Source organism: Triticum aestivum, chromosome 7D (assembly GCF_018294505.1).
Source record: "Triticum aestivum cultivar Chinese Spring chromosome 7D, IWGSC CS RefSeq v2.1, whole genome shotgun sequence".
Taxonomy (NCBI): Eukaryota; Viridiplantae; Streptophyta; class Magnoliopsida; order Poales; family Poaceae; genus Triticum; species Triticum aestivum.
This window is the reverse complement of record NC_057814.1, coordinates 54,656,615-54,673,379: the sequence shown is the minus strand read 5'-3', so window position 1 is coordinate 54,673,379 and position 16,765 is coordinate 54,656,615. Positions and strand designations below refer to the sequence as shown.

Below are 16,765 nucleotides of genomic sequence, written 5' to 3'. Positions count from 1 at the left end.
CCATATCATATCACTTATATTGATTGCATGTGATGTTTATCTTTTATGCATCTTATCTTGCTTTGATTGACAGTAGCATTATAAGATGATCTCTCACTAAAATTTCAAGATAAAAGTCCCTGAGTATGCACTGTTGCGAAAGTTCTTCGTGCTGAGACACCACGTGATGATCGGGTGTGATAGGCTCTACGTTCAAATACAACGGGTGCAAAACAGTTGCACACGCGGAATACTCAGGTTAAACATGACGAGCCTAGCATATACAGATATGGCCTCGGAACACGGAGACCGAAAGGTCGAGCGTGAATCATATAGTAGATATGATCAACATAGTGATGTTCACCATTGAAACTACTCCATCTCACGTGATGATCGGACATGGTTTAGTTGATATGGATCACGTGATCACTTAGAGGATTAGAGGGATGTCTATCTAAGTGGGAGTTCTTAAGTAATATGATTAATTGAACTTGAATTTATCATGAACTTAGTCCTGATAGTATTTTGCAAATTATGTTGTAGATCAATAGCTCGCGTTGTTGCTTCCCTGTGTTTATTCTTGATATGTTCCTAGAGAAAAATTATGTTGAAAGATGTTAGTAGCAAGGAAGCGGATTGGATCCGTGATCTGAGGATTATCCTCATTGCTGCACAGAAGAATTATGTCCTTGATGCACCGCTAGGTGACAGACCTATTGCAGGAGCAGATGCAGACGTTATGAACGTTTGGCTAGCTCAATATGATGACTACTTGATAGTTTAGTGCACCATGCTTAACGGCTTAGAATCGGGACTTCAAAGACATTTTGAACGTCATGGACCATATGAGATGTTCCAGGTGTTGAAGTTAATATTTCAAGCAAATACCCGAGTTGAGAGATATGAAGTCTCCAACAAGTTCTATAGCTAAAAGATGGAGGAGAATAGATCAGGCAGTGAGCATGTGCTCAGATTGTCTGGGTACTACAATCGCTTGAATCAAGTGGGAGTTAATCTTCCAGATAAAATAGTGATTGACAGAATTCTCTAGTCACCATCACCAAGTTAGTAGAACTTCGTGATGAACTATAGTATGCAAGGGATGACGAAAGTAATTCCCGAGCTCTTCGTGATGCTGAAATCGACGAAGGTAGAAATCAATAAAAACATCAAGTGTTGATGGTTGACGAGACAACTAGTTTCTAGAAAAGGGCAAAGGGAAGAAGGGGAATTTCAAGAAGAACGGCAAGCAAGTTGCTGCTCAAGTGAAGAAGCCTAAGTCTGGTCCTAAGCCTGAGACTAAGTGCTTCTACTGCAAAGGGACTGGTCACTGGAAGCGGAACTACCCCAAGTATTTGGTGGATAAGAAGGATGGCAAAGTGAACAAAGGTATATTGGATATACATGTTATTGATGTGTACTTACTAGTGTTTATAGCAACCCCTCAGTATTTGATACTGGTTCAGTTGCTAAAGAGTAGTAACTCGAAACGGGAGTTGCAGAATAAACAGAGACTAGTAAAAGGCGAGGTGACGATGTGTGTTGGAAGTAATTCCAAGATTGATATGATCATCATCGCACACTCCCTATACTTTCGGGATTAGTGTTGAAACTAAATAAGTGTTATTTGGTGTTTGCGTTGAGCATGAATATGATTTGATCATGTTTGTTGCAATACGGTTATTCATTTAAATTAGAGAATAATTGTTGTTCTGTTTACATGAATAAAACCTTCTATGGTCATACACCCAATAAAATGGTTTGTTGGATCTCGATCATAGTGATACACATATTCATAATAATGAAGCCAAAAGATGCAAAGTTAATAATGATAGTGCAACTTATTTGTGGCACTGCCGTTTAGGTCATATTGGTGTAAAGCGCATGAAGAAACTCCATACTGATGGGATTTTGGAATCACTTGATTATGAATCACTTGATGCTTGAGAACCGTGCCTCATGGGCAAGATGACTAAAACGCCGTTCTCCGGAACTATGGAGAGAGCAACAGATTTGTTGGAAATTATACATACAGATGTATGTGGTCCGATGAATATTGAGGCTCGTAGTAGGTATCATTATTTTCTGACCTTCACAGATGATTTGAGCAGATATGGGTATATCTACTTAATGAAATAGAAGTCTAAAACATTTGAAAAGTTCATATAATTTCAGAGTGAAGCGGAAAATCATCGTAACAAGAAAATAAAGTTTGTACAATCTGATCGTGGAGAAGAGTATTTGAGTTACGAGTTTGGCCTTCAGTTAAAACAATGTGAAATAGTTTTCACTACTCACGCCACCTGGAACACCACGGTGTAATGGTGTGTCCGAACATCGTAACCATACTTTATTAGATATGGTGCGATATATGATGTCTCTTACCGATCTACCACTATTGTTTTGGGGTTATGCATTAGAGACAGCTGCATTCACGTTAAATAGGGTACCATCTAAATCCGTTGAGACGACATCTTATGAACTGTGGTTTGGCAAGAAACCAAAGTTTCGTTTCTTAAAGTTTGGGGTTGCGATGCTTATATGAAAAAGTTTCATCCTGATAAGCTCAAACCCAAATCGGAGAAATGTGTCTTCATAGGATACCCAAAGGAGACAGTTGGCTACACCTTCTATCACAGATCCGAAGGCAAGACATTCGTTGCTAAGAATGGATCCTTTCTAGAGAAGGAGTTTCTCTCGAAAGAAGTGAGTGGGAGGAAAGTAGAACTTGATGAGGTAACTGTACCTGCTCCCTTATTGGAAAGTAGTTCATCACAGAAATCTGTTCCGGTGAATCCTACACCAATTAGTGAGGAAGTTAATGATGATGATCATGTAACTTCAGATCAAGTTACTACCAAACCTCGTAGGTAAACCAGAGTGAGATCCACACCAGAGTGGTACGGTAAACCAGAGCGAGCCATTGAGATTAAATGGATCTTCAAGAGGAAGACAGACAGTGATAGTAGTGTTACTGTCTACAAAGCTAGAATTGTCGCAAAAAGGTTTTCGACAAGTTCAAGGTGTTGACTACGATGAGAGTTTCTCACTCGTATCTATGCTTAAGTCTGTCTGAATCATGTTAGCAATTGCCGCATTTTATGAAATATGGCAAATGGATAAACAAAACTGCATTCCTTAATGGATTTATTAAAGAAGAGTTGTATATGATGCAACCAGGAGGTTTTGTCAATCCTAAAAGTGCTAACAAAATATGCAAGCTCCAGCGATCCATCTATGGACTGGTGCAAGCATCTCGGAGTTGGAATATACGCTTTGATAAGTTGATCAAAGAATATAGTTTTATACAGACTAGCGGTGAAGCCTGTATTTACAAGAAAGTGAGTGGGAGCACTACAGCATTTCTGATAAGTATATGTCAATGACATATTGTTGATCGGAAATAATGTAGAATTATTCTGCAAAGCATAAAGGAGTGTTCGAAAGGAGTTTTTCAAAGAAAGACCTCGGTGAAGCTGCTTACATATTGAGCATCAAGATCTATAGAGATAGATCAAGACGCTTGATAAGTTTTTTCAATGAGTACATACCTTAACAAGACTAGTAGAACGCCCGTGCGTTGCAACGGGCTGTCTTAGCGACTTATTTTTTTACCAGCGCTCTCCTTTTCTTCCCTTCATTCTCCCCCAAATAAAAATGTTTCTTGGAATGATACGTAAAACATGTTTATCAAAGAATATTTCTGAAACATATTCGACATGAAAGTTATGGTGCCTGACAAATTGGAAACAAACTTATGGTGACTTACCACCAAATCTCATTGATATTTTAGAACATAGTTATCCTATCAAAAGTGACTTATTTTCACCCTTTAGCCACAATGGCTTTTGGATTTAATATATAAACAGTAGGAGCCTCTCCTGCTGTTCCCATTGCTAAAAAAATAGTTATCCTATCGACGTGTACATGCAAGATCTCTCTCTCTCTCCCCTCCCCCTCCCCCTTCCCTTCTCCCTCCCCCTCTCTCCCTCCCCCTGCCCCTCTCCCCCTCCCCTCTCTCCCTCTCTCTCTCCCCTCCCCTCCCCTCCCCCTCCCTCTCCCTCTCTCTCTCTCTCCCTCTCTCTCTCTCTCCCTCTTCCTCTCCCTCCCCTCCCCTCCCCTCTCTCTCCCCCTCCCCCTCCCCCTCTCTCGCTCTCGCGCTCTCTCTCTCCCTTCCCCTCCCCCCCTCTCTCTCTCTCTCTCTCTCTGCCCCTCCTCCCTCCCACTCCCTCTCCCTCTCCCTCTCCCTCCCTCTCTCTCTCCCTCTCCCTCCCCTCCCCCCTCCCTCTCTCTCCCTCCCCCTCGCTCGCTCTCCCTCCCTCCCCCTCCCCCTCCCCTCCCCCTCGCTCCCCCTCTCTCTCTCCCCCTCCCCTCGCTCGCTCTTCGTCTCTCTCCCCCTCCCCTCCCCCTCTCTCGCTCCCCCTCTCTCGCTCCATCTCTCCCTCCCCTCCCCCCCTCGCTCGCTCTCCCTCTCTCTCTCTCCCCCTCTCCCTCCCCTCCCCCTCCCCTCGCTCGCTCTCCCTCTCTCTCTCCCCCTCCCCCTCCCCCTCGCTCGCTCTCCCTCTCTCTTCCCCCCTCCCCTCCCCCTCTCTCGCTCTCTCTCCCTCTCCCGCTCCCTCCCCCTCCCCCTCCCCCCTCTCTCTCTCTCCCCTCCCCCTCCCCCTCCCCCTCCCGCTCCCTCTCCCTCTCCCTCCCCCTCTCCCTCCCCTCCCCCACCCCTCTCTCTCCCGCCCCCTCTCTCGCTCTCGCTCTCTCTCTCTCCCTCCCCCTCCCCTCCCCTTCTCTCCCTCTCGCTCTCTCTCCCTCTCTCTCTCTCTCTCTCCCTCCCTCCCTCCCTCTCAATCTTTATAGTAAGCACCTCCGCCTTATACCCAAGGGCGATGTGCCTGTCACCATCCCATTGCTCCTTTCACTTCTTCCTCATCACGCATCACATAGTCCTCACAGGACAACAACGAAGCATTCACTCGTCAAGCCAATATGGAGTGCATTATCAAGCGTAGCTTTCCTATTGATAGAAACGAGAGGAAGATGGTATACATGCCATTTATAGGATCCAAATGATACAATAATTATCATAAGTTAGTTGTCTCCGTTAATATTCTTTCATGAAACATACTCTCTCCGTCCGGAATTATTGTAGGAGAAATGGATGTATCTAGACATATTTTAGTTCTAGATACATCCATTTTTGTCCATTTCTGTGACAAGTATTTCCATATGGAAGGTACAAAATACTTTGCATCTTTGGAACTCAATAGCTAATTAGCCAACGACACCTATGGATCTCAGGCTTGATTCATCTGAAGACTGCATCCAAACTCACATTCTTGTTAAAAAATAGAATTGAGCTCCCATAGATTAGAAGTGGCTCTAGATGTTTGGATCACCATTGAGTTTTTCTTTCTATGTCGGCTGGAAAGGGCGACAGCCATATGAGATTGAAGAGTTCTTGAGATCAATAAGCTGCCTGATTAAATCCACCTTAGCAGCTAACAGACGCACCCAAGAAACTTGAAATATATTTCTTTGCCACAGGGCAAGATAATGGACTCGGGCTCACAGGAAAAGATGGCATTGTGTATTTTTCTAATTATACCGCATTGTGTATGACAATGCGGAATAAGCTATTTGATCTATCACTGATTGATCGGATCATGCCAGATATTGTCTTCTTTCTCCTGGCAGAGTGGTTTCGGGGGGCTGGTTTTAAGCTTTCTAATACTCCTTTTATCTCCTCTTTGTCCTATACACACATGAATCAAGAAATGAAAATCAATTGAATTTGGAGGAAGCAATGATATTGGTATGTTAAATAACGACACAGTAAAGTTTCACGTGCCTTAGATTGAAAAACAACATAAAGCCTCGAATAGCCCATACGTTCGCATATTGTGAAAAGAGGCACCCTCATGCTTGCATTACCTCATAGCATTGTTTTTATACTCATTCAGACAGATGGTTGCAATAACCGACCAAAAAGATCCAATTTTTTCCTGAAACATAATAGAAACGCTGTCGGCTTTCTGATCTTTACCTGGAAAACAAATCTGAAATGTCATTTTAAATAGGGTCACCTACATCATTTTCTAATGAATATATGGGCGGCTCGTCCGCTTAAAATGTATAGAAATTCTAGAGAAAAACCAAGCATCTGTACCTGAAGGTGTGTACGAATCTTAGAAAGTTTTCAAGTTCGTGTACTTGGACATGGTCGTTGGTATTGTAGACTGTCAGGCCATCCAAGTTCATCAGCTTCAGAACCCCCTTTTGTGTCACATCTGCAAGTGTTGGATGCCATGATAAAAGCAATGACATTCTGGTCGTTGGTCGCCCACTGAATGTTTTCACTGTAGCAATGCATCCTTTAATCTTTCGCACGCTGGCTGCTTCCATATTTGGAGCTGGTAAAATGATTAAAAAGGGACTGTTATTCACAATAGAAGTAAGTCCATATAAATAACTAAAGAATAGAGTACTATTTCTTTTATTTAAGATATATAATGTCCAGGTTGTTAGTAGTTGAAATCATGCATTGCACAAGATACCTGTTCAAGTATTTGTTCGAATCGACAATTAAGAAGGTCTGAAGACAAGTTTACCTCTCACATCTACCAACATAGGCTGCCAAACAAGGAACCAATAGATATGAAACATCAAGATGCCGGATTTATTCATCTTCACACTGATTTTTTCTAGCTCATTTGCTGCTTCTTTATTGTACCAGATCAGTTGCTGATTAGATAATATAATCTTCATCAGCCTTCTTTTGTAACACCTAGAAACAACATGCATGTCTGGATGAATGTCCTAAAACGAAAACAAATGCTCCAAGCAAGTCTTGGGTGCAGACCTGATTTTATATGTACATAAACGAAACAACGGCAAGCGGGTGAATATTGCAAGAAAGCTCAGAATTCATTCATGTTATTTTCTTTCACTGGTTGGACATATATTAGTCTACCAATCTGCAGGAGAAAACACACATGAGTACATATACTAACAATGTATATCAAGATCAAGGGAGGAAACCAAATATTAGACGCTGCCATTGCTCCCTTTTCAACTGTTTACAAGCTGAGGTCAACTGTTTACAATCTGTATAACATCCAGGTCAATTTTTGACCAATTATTGCAACATAAACATTATTGAGTACACAAAGGGCCCCCTCCACCTCGCACGCTCTCCCTCTCTCTCTCCCCCTCCCCCTCCACCTCGCTCGCTCTCCCTCTCTCTTCCCCCCTCCCCCTCCCCCTCTCTCGCTCTCTCTCTCCCTCTCCCGCTCCCTCCCCCTCCCCCTCCCCTCCCCCCCTCTCTCTCTCTCCCTCCCCTCCCCTCCCGCTCCCTCTCCCTCTCCCTCCCCCTCTCCCTCCCCTCCCCCACCCCCTCTCTCTCCCTCCCCCTCTCTCGCTCTCGCTCTCTCTCTCTCCCTCCCCCTCCCACTCCCCTTCTCTCCCTCTCGCTCTCTCTCCCTCTCCCTCTCTCTCTCCCTCCCTCCCTCCCTCCCTCTCAATCTTTATAGTAAGCACCTCCGCCTTATACCCAAGGGCGATGTACCTGTCACCATCCCATTGCTCCTTTCACTTCTTCCTCATCACGCATCACATAGTCCTCACAGGACAACAACGAAGCATTCACTCGTCAAGCCAATATGGAGTGCATTATCAAGCGTAGCTTTCCTATTGATAGAAACAAGAGGAAGATGGTATACATGCCATTTATAGGATCCAAATGATACAATAATTATCATAAGTTAGTTGTCTCCGTTAATATTCTTTCATGAAACATACTCTCTCCGTCCGGAATTATTGTAGGAGAAATGGATGTATCTAGACATATTTTAGTTCTAGATACATCCATTTTTGTCCATTTCTGTGACAAGTATTTCCATATGGAAGGTACAAAATACTTTGCATCTTTGGAACTCAATAGCTAATTAGCCAACGACACCTATGGATCTCAGGCTTGATTCATCTGAAGACTGCATCCAAACTCACATTCTTGTTAAAAAATAGAATTGAGCTCCCATAGATTAGAAGTGGCTCTAGATGTTTGGATCACCATTGAGTTTTTCTTTCTATGTCGGCTGGAAAGGGCGACAGCCATATGAGATTGAAGAGTTCTTGAGATCAATAAGCTGCCTGATTAAATCCACCTTAGCAGCTAACAGACGCACCCAAGAAACTTGAAATATATTTCTTTGCCACAGGGCAAGATAATGGACTCGGGCTCACAGGAAAAGATGGCATTGTGTATTTTTCTAATTATACCGCATTGTGTATGACAATGCGGAATAAGCTATTTGATCTATCACTGATTGATCGGATCATGCCAGATATTGTCTTCTTTCTCCTGGCAGAGTGGTTTCGGGGGGCTGGTTTTAAGCTTTCTAATACTCCTTTTATCTCCTCTTTGTCCTATACACACATGAATCAAGAAATGAAAATCAATTGAATTTGGAGGAAGCAATGATATTGGTATGTTAAATAACGACACAGTAAAGTTTCACGTGCCTTAGATTGAAAAACAACATAAAGCCTCGAATAGCCCATACGTTCGCATATTGTGAAAAGAGGCACCCTCATGCTTGCATTACCTCATAGCATTGTTTTTATACTCATTCAGACAGATAGTTGCAATAACCGACCAAAAAGATCCAATTTTTTCCTGAAACATAATAGAAACGCTGTCGGCTTTCTGATCTTTACCTGGAAAACAAATCTGAAATGTCATTTTAAATAGGGTCACCTACATCATTTTCTAATGAATATATGGGCGGCTCGTCCGCTTAAAATGTATAGAAATTCTAGAGAAAAACCAAGCATCTGTACCTGAAGGTGTGTACGAATCTTAGAAAGTTTTCAAGTTCGTGTACTTGGACATGGTCGTTGGTATTGTAGACTGTCAGGCCATCCAAGTTCATCAGCTTCAGAACCCCCTTTTGTGTCACATCTGCAAGTGTTGGATGCCATGATAAAAGCAATGACATTCTGGTCGTTGGTCGCCCACTGAATGTTTTCACTGTAGCAATGCATCCTTTAATCTTTCGCACGCTGGCTGCTTCCATATTTGGAGCTGGTAAAATGATTAAAAAGGGACTGTTATTCACAATAGAAGTAAGTCCATATAAATAACTAAAGAATAGAGTACTATTTCTTTTATTTAAGATATATAATGTCCAGGTTGTTAGTAGTTGAAATCGTGCATTGCACAAGATACCTGTTCAAGTATTTGTTCGAATCGACAATTAAGAAGGTCTGAAGACAGGTTTACCTCTCACATCTACCAACATAGGCTGCCAAACAAGGAACCAATAGATATGAAACATCAAGATGCCGGATTTATTCATCTTCACACTGATGTTTTCTAGCTCATTTGCTGCTTCTTTATTGTACCAGATCAGTTGCTGATTAGATAATATAATCTTCATCAGCCTTCTTTTGTAACACCTAGAAACAACATGCATGTCTGGATGAATGTCCTAAAACGAAAACAAATGCTCCAAGCAAGTCTTGGGTGCAGACCTGATTTTATATGTACATATACGAAACAACGGCAAGCGGGTGAATATTGCAAGAAAGCTCAGAGTTCATTCATGTTATTTTCTTTCACTGGTTGGACATATATTAGTCTACCAATCTGCAGGAGAAAACACACATGAGTATATATACTAACAATGTATATCAAGCTCAAGGGAGGAAACCAAATATTAGACGCTGCCATTGCTCCCTTTTCAACTGTTTACAAGCTGAGGTCAACTGTTTACAATCTGTATAACATCCAGGTCCATTTTTGACCAATTATTGCAACATAAACATTATTGAGTACACAAAGGGCCCCCTCCCCCTCGCTCGCTCTCCCTCTCTCCCTCCCCCTCCCCCTCGCTCGCTCTCCCTGTCTCTCTCCCCCCTCCCCCTCCCCCTCTCTCGCTCTCTCTCTCCTCTCCCTCTCCCTCCCCCTCCCCCTCCCCTCCCCCTGTCTCTCTCCCCATCCCCCTCCCCCTCCCCTCCCGCTCCCTCTCCCTCCCCCTCTCCCTCCCCTCCCCCTCCCCCTCCCATCCCCACTCTCTCCCTCCCCCTCCCCTCCCCCTCTCTCGCTCTCGCTCTCTCTCTCTCCCTCCCCCTCCCCCTCCCCTTCTCTCCCTCTCGTTCTCTCTCCCTCTCCCTCTCTCTCCCTCCCTCCCTCTCAATCTTTATAGTAAGCACCTCCGCCTTATACCCAAGGGCGATGTGCCTGTCACCATCCCATTGCTCCTTTCACTTCTTCCTCATCACGCATCACATAGTCCTCCCAAGACAACAACGAAGCATTCACTCGTCAAGCCAATATGGAGTGCATTATCAAGCATAGCTTTCCTATTGATAGAAACAAGAGGAAGATGGTATACATGCCATTTATAGGATCCAAATGATACAATAATTATCATAAGTTAGTTGTCTCCGTTAATATTCTTTCATGAAACATACTCTCTCGTCCGGAATTATTGTAGGAGAAATGGATGTATCTAGACATATTTTAGTTCTAGATACATCCATTTTTGTCCATTTCTGTCACAAGTATTTCCATATGGAAGGTACAAAATACTTTGCATCTTTGGAACTCAACAGCTAATTAGCCAACGACACCTATGGATCTCAGGCTTGATTCATCTGAAGACTGCATCCAAACTCACATTCTTGTTAAAAAATAGAATTGAGCTCCCATAGATTAGAAGTGGCTCTAGATGTTTGGATCACCATTGAGTTTTTCTTTCTATGTCGGCTGGAAAGGGCGACAGCCATATGAGATTGAAGAGTTCTTGAGATCAATAAGCTGCCTGATTAAATCCACCTTAGCAGCTAACAAACGCACCCAAGAAACTTGAAATATATTTCTTTGCCACAGGGCAAGATAATGGACTCGGGCTCACAGGAAAAGATGGCATTGTGTATTTTTCTAATTATACCGCATTGTGTATGACAATGCGGAATAAGCTATTTGATCTATCACTGATTGATCGGATCATGCCAGATATTGTCTTCTTTCTCCTGGCAGAGTGGTTTCGGGGGCTGGTTTTAAGCTTTCTAATACTTCTTTTATCTCCTCTTTGTCCTATACACACATGAATCAAGAAATGAAAATCAATTGAATTTGGAGGAAGCAATGATATTGGTATGTTAAATAACGACACAGTAAAGTTTCACGTGCCTTAGATTAAAAACAACATAAAGCCTCGAATAGCCCATACGTTCGCATATTGTGAAAAGAGGCACCCTCATGCTTGCATTACCTCATAGCATTGTTTTTATACTCATTCAGACAGATGGTTGCAATAACCGACCAAAAAGATCCAATTTTTTCCTGAAACATAATAGAAACGCTGTCGGCTTTCTGATCTTTACCTGGAAAACAAATCTGAAATGTCATTTTAAATAGGGTCACCTACATCATTTTCTAATGAATATATGGGCGGCTCGTCCGCTTAAAATGTATAGAAATTCTAGAGAAAAACCAAGCATCTGTACCTGAAGGTGTGTACGAATCTTAGAAAGTTTTCAAGTTCGTGTACTTGGACATGGTCGTTGGTATGGTAGACTGTCAGGCCATCCAAGTTCATCAGCTTCAGAACCCCCTTTTGTGTCACATCTGCAAGTGTTGGATGCCATGATAAAAGCAATGACATTCTGGTCGTTGGTCGCCCACTAAATGTTTTCACTGTAGCAATGCATCCTTTAATCATTCGCGCGCTGGCTGCTTCCATAGTTGGAGCTGGTAAAATGATTAAAAAGGGACTGTTATTCATGATAGAAGTAAGTCCATATAAATAACTAAAGAATAGAGTACTATTTCTTTTATTTAAGATATATAATGTCCAGGTTGTTAGTAGTTGAAATCATGCATTGCACAAGATACCTGTTCAAGTATTTGTTCGAATCGACAATTAAGTAGGTCTGAAGACAAGTTTACCTCTCACATCTACCAACATAGGCTGCCAAACAAGGAACCAATAGATATGAAACATCAAGATGCCGGATTTATTCATCTCCAGATTGATTTTTTCTAGCTCATTTGCTGCTTCTTTATTGTACCAGATCAGTTGCTGATTAGATAATATAATCTTCATCAGCCTTCTTTTGTAACACCTAGAAACAACATGCATGTCTGGATGAATGTCCTAAAACGAAAACAAATGCTCCAGGCAAGTCTTGGGTGCAGACCTGATTTTATATGTACATATACGAAACAACGGCAAGCGGGTGAATATTGGAAGAAAGCTCAGAATTCATTCATGTTATTTTCTTTCACTGGTTGGACATATATTAGTCTACCAATCTGCAGGAGAAAACACACATGAGTATATATACTAACAATGTATATCAAGCTCAAGGGAGGAAACCAAATATTAGACGCTGCCATTGCTCCCTTTTCAACTGTTTACAAGCTGAGGTCAACTGTTTACAATCTGTATAACATCCAGGTCCATTTTTGACTAATTATTGCAACATAAACATTATTAAGTACACAAAGGGCCCCCTCCCCCTCGCTCGCTCTCCCTCTCTCTCCCCCTCCCCCTCCCCCTCGCTCGCTCTCCCTCTCTCTCTCCCCCCTTCCCCCTCCCCCTCTCTCGCTCTCCCTCTCCCTCTCCCTCCCCCTCCCCCTCCCCCCCTCTCTCTCTCCCCCTCCCCCTCCCCCTCTCTCTCCCTCCCCCTCCCCTCCCCCTCTCTCGCTCTCGCTCTCTCTCTCTCCCTCCCCCTCCCCTCCCCCTCTCTCGCTCTCGCTCTCTCTCTCTCTCCCTCCCCCTCCCCTTCTCTCCCTCTCGCTCTCTCTCCCTCTCCCTCTCTCTCCCTCCCTCCCTCTCAATCTTTATAGTAAGCACCTCCGCCTTATACCCAAGGGCGATGTGCCTGTCACCATCCCATTGCTCCTTTCACTTCTTCCTCATCACGCATCACATAGTCCTCCCAAGACAACAACGAAGCATTCACTCGTCAAGCCAATATGGAGTGCATTATCAAGCATAGCTTTCCTATTGATAGAAACAAGAGGAAGATGGTATACATGCCATTTATAGGATCCAAATGATACAATAATTATCATAAGTTAGTTGTCTCCGTTAATATTCTTTCATGAAACATACTCTCTCGTCCGGAATTATTGTAGGAGAAATGGATGTATCTAGACATATTTTAGTTCTAGATACATCCATTTTTGTCCATTTCTGTCACAAGTATTTCCATATGGAAGGTACAAAATACTTTGCATCTTTGGAACTCAACAGCTAATTAGCCAACGACACCTATGGATCTCAGGCTTGATTCATCTGAAGACTGCATCCAAACTCACATTCTTGTTAAAAAATAGAATTGAGCTCCCATAGATTAGAAGTGGCTCTAGATGTTTGGATCACCATTGAGTTTTTCTTTCTATGTCGGCTGGAAAGGGCGACAGCCATATGAGATTGAAGAGTTCTTGAGATCAATAAGCTGCCTGATTAAATCCACCTTAGCAGCTAACAGACGCACCCAAGAAACTTGAAATATATTTCTTTGCCACAGGGCAAGATAATGGACTCGGGCTCACAGGAAAAGATGGCATTGTGTATTTTTCTAATTATACCGCATTGTGTATGACAATGCGGAATAAGCTATTTGATCTATCACTGATTGATCGGATCATGCCAGATATTGTCTTCTTTCTCCTGGCAGAGTGGTTTCGGGGGGCTGGTTTTAAGCTTTCTAATACTTCTTTTATCTCCTCTTTGTCCTATACACACATGAATCAAGAAATGAAAATCAATTGAATTTGGAGGAAGCAATGATATTGGTATGTTAAATAACGACACAGTAAAGTTTCACGTGCCTTAGATTAAAAACAACATAAAGCCTCGAATAGCCCATACGTTCGCATATTGTGAAAAGAGGCACCCTCATGCTTGCATTACCTCATAGCATTGTTTTTATACTCATTCAGACAGATGGTTGCAATAACCGACCAAAAAGATCCAATTTTTTCCTGAAACATAATAGAAACGCTGTCGGCTTTCTGATCTTTACCTGGAAAACAAATCTGAAATGTCATTTTAAATAGGGTCACCTACATCATTTTCTAATGAATATATGGGCGGCTCGTCCGCTTAAAATGTATAGAAATTCTAGAGAAAAACCAAGCATCTGTACCTGAAGGTGTGTACGAATCTTAGAAAGTTTTCAAGTTCGTGTACTTGGACATGGTCGTTGGTATGGTAGACTGTCAGGCCATCCAAGTTCATCAGCTTCAGAACCCCCTTTTGTGTCACATCTGCAAGTGTTGGATGCCATGATAAAAGCAATGACATTCTGGTCGTTGGTCGCCCACTGAATGTTTTCACTGTAGCAATGCATCCTTTAATCATTCGCGCGCTGGCTGCTTCCATAGTTGGAGCTGGTAAAATGATTAAAAAGGGACTGTTATTCATGATAGAAGTAAGTCCATATAAATAACTAAAGAATAGAGTACTATTTCTTTTATTTAAGATATATAATGTCCAGGTTGTTAGTAGTTGAAATCATGCATTGCACAAGATACCTGTTCAAGTATTTGTTCGAATCGACAATTAAGTAGGTCTGAAGACAAGTTTACCTCTCACATCTACCAACATAGGCTGCCAAACAAGGAACCAATAGATATGAAACATCAAGATGCCGGATTTATTCATCTCCAGATTGATTTTTTCTAGCTCATTTGCTGCTTCTTTATTGTACCAGATCAGTTGCTGATTAGATAATATAATCTTCATCAGCCTTCTTTTGTAACACCTAGAAACAACATGCATGTCTGGATGAATGTCCTAAAACGAAAACAAATGCTCCAGGCAAGTCTTGGGTGCAGACCTGATTTTATATGTACATATACGAAACAACGGCAAGCGGGTGAATATTGGAAGAAAGCTCAGAATTCATTCATGTTATTTTCTTTCACTGGTTGGACATATATTAGTCTACCAATCTGCAGGAGAAAACACACATGAGTATATATACTAACAATGTATATCAAGCTCAAGGGAGGAAACCAAATATTAGACGCTGCCATTGCTCCCTTTTCAACTGTTTACAAGCTGAGGTCAACTGTTTACAATCTGTATAACATCCAGGTCCATTTTTGACTAATTATTGCAACATAAACATTATTAAGTACACAAAGGGCCCCCTCCCCCTTGCTCGCTCTACCTCTCTCTCCCCCTCCCCCTCCCCCTCGCTCGCTCTCCCTCTCTCTCTCCACCCTTCCCCCTCCCCCTCTCTCGCTCTCCCTCTCCCTCTCCCTCCCCCTCCCCCTCCCCCCCTCTCTCTCTCCCCCTCCCCTCCCCCTCCCCCTCTCTCTCCCTCCCCCTCCCCTCCCCCTCTCTCGCTCTCGCTCTCTCTCTCTCTCCCTCCCCCTCCCCTTCTCTCCCTCTCGCTCTCTCTCCCTCTCCCTCTCTCTCCCTCCCTCCCTCCCTCCCTCTCAATCTTTATAGTAAGCACCTCCGCCTTATACCCAAGGGCGATGTGCCCTCCTCCTTGGCGCGCCCTCCTCCTTGGCCGGCCGCCTCCCCCTTTCTCCTTTATATACGGGAGCAGGGGGGCACCCCATAGACACACAATTGATCAACGATCTTTTAGCCGTGTGCGGTGCCCCCCTCCACCATATTACACCTCGATAATATCGTAGCGGTGCTTAGGCGAAGCCCTGCGTCGGTAGAACATCATCATCGTCACCACGCCGTTGTGCTGACGAAACTCTCCATCAACACTCGGCTGGATCGGAGTTCGAGGGACGTCATCGAGCTGAACGTCTGCTGAACTCGGAGGTGCCATGCGTTCGGTACTTGATCGGTCGGATCGTGAAGACGTACGACTACATCAACCGCGTTGTGTTAACGCTTCCGCTTTCGGTCTACGAGGGTACATGGACAATACTCTCCCGTCTCGTTGCTATGCATCACCATGATCTTGCGTGTGCGTAGGAATTTTTTTTAAATTACTACGTTCCCCAACACCTGCACCAAGCACATATCATAAAACTAGATCGATAAAAGTTTGCATGACATGAATCTTGGGCAGTGGAACGAATGCAACTAAAGAGTATAGTGCAAAAGGTGAGTACCTCGATAACTGTAGAGCCAAAACAATCCTGGATTCAGGAAATCCTTCGTAAAATTGACCAGACACTCGAGTTTAGGTGCAGAGAAGACAATTATCTGCAACTGCCGGCTCCGAATATCGTGAATCAGTCGTTTAAGTGAGGGCGCATCCTCAACAACGAGTTCACCATTCTCACAAAGGATACAGATGAGTTCAACTTTGGCTGAGTTTATTCTGATGCAGTGGTCCAGGTTATTGCAAACAAGAAAGAGCCACTCGAGGGCAGGGCAACCATGGTTGATTATGCTTTGCAGTGAGACATCTGATATATCAACCTCCAAAAACGAAAGCCTCTTAAGCAGTGGAAGTTTGAACGATTGTGCATACTTATCAGGTATCTGGCAAAGAGCAAACGTGACGGTGTGCAGCGAGGAGGAAAACAGCAGCGTGGAAGTCGGTGGCGAGGGCGCGGACGAAGAGAATTCATGTGGTAATGTGATGGTTTTTCCCACGAAACATGGGAACATGTAGTAGAACTCAAGAACCTGCAGATTCTTCAGTCTTGGGGACTGAAGCTAGGCGTCGACTATAGAGGGTCTGTAGTGGAGGTAGCACGCGTTAATGCAGAGGCGATGAACTACGCCCCCATGGCCGGAGAGGATGGCTTCCGGAAGGCACGAACCATCAACGTCGGGCTGAAAACTGCACC

General features: G+C 43.4%; 1 long non-coding RNA gene across 3 annotated transcripts; it reads right to left on the bottom strand.

Annotated features, from left to right (window-relative positions):
• Positions 1-5,825: 5,825 nt before the first annotated feature.
• On the bottom strand, positions 5,826-6,978 carry LOC123169015 (uncharacterized). Of its 3 annotated transcripts, none has more exons than XR_006484604.1 (3): positions 6,582-6,978; positions 6,140-6,383; positions 5,826-6,029 (listed from the first exon to the last, which is right to left on the bottom strand). It is a non-coding gene; the product is annotated as an uncharacterized lncRNA (long non-coding RNA). The 3 variants fall into 3 exon arrangements; XR_006484605.1 differs by having other exon boundaries at positions 5,826-5,975; XR_006484603.1 differs by having other exon boundaries at positions 5,826-6,016; positions 6,582-6,970.
• Positions 6,979-16,765: the final 9,787 nt, after the last annotated feature.